This window comes from Zingiber officinale, chromosome 3B (assembly GCF_018446385.1).
Source record: "Zingiber officinale cultivar Zhangliang chromosome 3B, Zo_v1.1, whole genome shotgun sequence".
Classification (NCBI taxonomy): Eukaryota; Viridiplantae; Streptophyta; class Magnoliopsida; order Zingiberales; family Zingiberaceae; genus Zingiber; species Zingiber officinale.
In genome coordinates, this window is record NC_055991.1 from 131,992,833 (window position 1) to 131,996,579 (window position 3,747).

A 3,747-nucleotide genomic window follows, 5' to 3' on the forward strand; every position below is an offset into this window, starting at 1 on the left:
CTCTTTGGATAAGGTACACATGCACATCAAGTGTTTGATGTAATTCCTCATAGATCCTAATATGCCATCTGAATGATACAAGGTATTTGTGAATGACCAATTCCTCAACTGGGATCCCGAGCATCGAATCAAAGTTCAAATTGTCTCTGCAAGGGCCTATCATTCCCTGTTCATGCACAACATGTAAGTGAAAAATACTACTAATAAGAATGCTACAGATGCTCTTCAACTCTACAGTTCGACAGTTATCCAGATAAGTCATCTTTGCGTTGGTTCTGTTGATCTCTAGTAGTGAATCATAGTTGTGTTAGTAGCACGCTGGATCATACATATGCATATATTAGTGTTAGTGAGCTAACTATCTCCTCTTTCTCTCCTTAATGTCAAGGGAAAACATGTAAACTAGAAGAAGAAAAACTCTCTTTTGCATGAAATAATTGGAAGGATCGCAGGTGCATCCGTCCTATGCCAGAAGAATTAGAGGATTTCAGTACTCCGGACTTCACAATTTACAATGCTGGCTAGTTTCCATGTAATCGATACACACACTACATGACTTCAGGGCGGCAGTTCGATCGGGAGGCATGCCGTCTACTCATTCCTCTGTCAGAAGCGTTTCTTTTTTTTTAGGCCGTCGCTTCTCTATTTTCCCCTTATTTTGCAATTTGTGAGGTTGAACTATGGAATTTTAATCAATTATGCTTGGATTTTTCTAGGTCGTTACTGTTGTGGCTACTTTGCTTGGGCTGGAGAGGTAGGCATGTAAAATTGTTTGATGAAATTCCCCAGTGTGTAGTTATTGTTATTCCCTTCAAGGTCTTGTAATTGAAGTGTACTAACTTAACTGTGTAGGGGATTCTCTGACTCCATCTTTGGCATCTCTGTTGTATTTGCTACTCTAGTTATTGTACGATGCTAAAGTAAACTAGTTTTCTTTTTTGGTTTATGTTCTATAGTCCTTGTGTATGCCATGATGGTAATTTGCAATTAGACTCTATTCATGTGAGTTGACTTTGTATGAATCTGGAAAATGTTTTTTCTTGGGAACTGTGTTAGCCATATTTATCATCGAGGAATATAGTTGAATACTGTTGCCTAAGAGTTAGAATTGGTTTGAGTGAAGCAACTGATAATCCTACAAACTTCTAATGGTTTAGTCTGTCATTGTCATGGGCTAGAACAATTTAATTAGTTTGTTTGCCATATCCATCTCCTGCGCTTCTAGAAGAAAGCTTGTATGATGAACACAATTTATAGTAGAGCTTGTGAAAACAATGAGTTTAAAGTCGTTTCTTTCTCAACCGACTTGTAGACAAAGAAAATTGGTCTTGTTTGGTTAGTGAAAGTTGTCAGATCGTTGTCGGAAGAACTGGCATGAACACTCTTACTAACCAGACTGGCGAAGTTACAAGGTGATCTTACACTTCTATTCCATCTTGTTGTTGATGATAAATGTTAAAGTGCTCTAATTTTGAGAAAAATTTATGCTTGACTTGGACTTCTTTATTTCTTCTTCTAACTCTTGACATTTTGTATGGCCAATAAGTCATTTGCAAGGGATGTTCAATCGAACTATCAGATTATTAGAAGCATGTATCGAGCCAATGTAAGTCCATTTGCATGTCTAAATATCATTTTATTTCTCATTCAGCCACAATATTTTATTATCATTTTTTTGATGCCAGATATGTATTTGACGGTCAATCTCCAAAGCTGAAGAAACAAGAACTTGCCAAAAAGCTAATCTTTACATTTTTGTCATTGTTCCCCTCCTTCTTTTTTTTTGCAAGATAATGATAATCTTTAAGCTTATTTTATTCTTTAGATATTCAAAGAGGGAAGATGCAACTAACGATCTTAACACAACAATTGAGGTCATTGCTTATGCATAACAAGTACTTTTATTGGGACACTTTAGTGTGCTAGAATTTCTCCGTCATTTAATGGATCCTAGTTCCAAAAAAATCTTTGTGATGGAATTATTCTGCTTATTGCTAATTGAATTACTGTATTTATCCTCATCCTTATTTTTCAGGTTCTTGAAGAGCTAAGACTCACTATGGATCAGTTCATTGATTTGTGTATTCTCTCTGATGTGATTATTGTGATAGCATTAAAGGTAAACTTTCTTATGAGATATTGTACATTCAACAAGTTTAACATACAAGGCTAGTACTCTACTGCTTACTGTTTACGAAATTTGATAACTAATCTTCATTCAAATCTCTAGTATGATAATGCTTGTGTAGTTGAATATGGTGCCAGTGCTGCAACTGTTCCATGTCTATGCTACTTAGACTTGATATAGTGTTCAACATGAGTATGATCGCAATCTCTGACATGAATAGACTTGCTTGTGTAGTTGAATATGGTGCCAGTCTGCATCCTAAATAGACATTTGAATAGTTGATTTGTTTCTTTTATCCTGGAATTTCTTGTATTGCATAAGTTTGTATTGCATAAGTTAAATTCTAAGACTATAAGTTGGTTATATTGCTTGTATTTTATGTAGATTTATATGAATAAATCTAAATCAGAATTCTAGAATTCTAGAATTGAGTGTCGTCATGGAATTGCTTTATATTAGAGCTATGTGAAATCCTGAAATTTCTTGTATTGCATAAGTTTGTATTGCATAAGTTTTATTTCTTAGACTATAAGTTGGTTATATTGCTTGTATTTTATGTAGATTTATATGAATAAATCTAAACTGGAATTGATAAGTTTTGTTTAATTTTCCTCTTGCAGGTACGTAACTCGGCCAATTCGTGAGGCTTGAGATTTTTTATGCAAGGAGTGAGCTTTGTTAGGATGTAGCTTGCCTTGCTAATTTGTAAATTAAAAGTCATATGGAGAACAACAAATGGAAAACATGTGATTTAATGTATATGGAGAACAGTAATGGAAAACATGTGTATTTTGATGAGTAACAACTCATTTTGTATATTTTTGTAATATATGTGGCTACAAGATGAATTATATATGAATGTTTATTTTGGATTTAATCTAGTAAATATTTAGTTTTGTATTGGTGGTTTGCTTATATTAAAATAAGATTAGTTGTTTGGTATTAATGAACATTAAAGACAACAGTTAAAAATGTTGTAAAAACTAGGTAAATCACAACAGAATTTTTTTGTAAAAAGTGATAAAAAAACAACGGTTTTATCCGTTGTAAAATATATTAAAACTGTTGTAAAAAAATAAAACGAGTCAAATATTATCTACCACAATAGTTTATATCTGTTGTAAAAAAAGTCTACCACAACGGTTTATTTCTGTTGTTGAAATTATCTACCACAACGGTTTTAAAACGTTGTCGTATCCTTCGTAGCCAAATTTTGAGCATATAAACAACAACGGATAAAAACCGTTGTCAAATGTCTACAAAAACAACGGTTTCAAAACCGTTGTCGTAGGGCAATACATTCTACAACACCCTCAGTTACAACGGTTTTTTGACCCTACGACAACGGATAATATCCGTTGTCATTTACAGTTTTTGTTGTAGTGCCGAAACAAAGGTTAAGGATGAATATTGGTCTAGCAAGCAAATAACAAGCAAAACAGAGTTCATTTACGCCGAACGGCAGCCAGACAAAAGTAGTAATAACAAGAGTGTTCGCACCGAACGACGGGCATACAAAAAACGGTTCAAATACTCCTCACTAATCAAAATTAAAAAGGGCGTCAGGGATAGAGCCCATCATGACAGCCAGATCTTCGGGGGGGCGGACAGCTCGGATG

General features: G+C 34.3%; 1 long non-coding RNA gene across 1 annotated transcript; it reads left to right on the plus strand.

The window, feature by feature from the left end:
• Nucleotides 1–466, plus strand: LOC121968636. Its single transcript, XR_006108247.1, has 3 exons — nucleotides 1–13; nucleotides 83–183; nucleotides 453–466. It is a non-coding gene; the product is annotated as an uncharacterized LOC121968636 (long non-coding RNA).
• The last annotated feature ends 3,281 nt before the right edge of the window (nucleotides 467–3,747 follow it).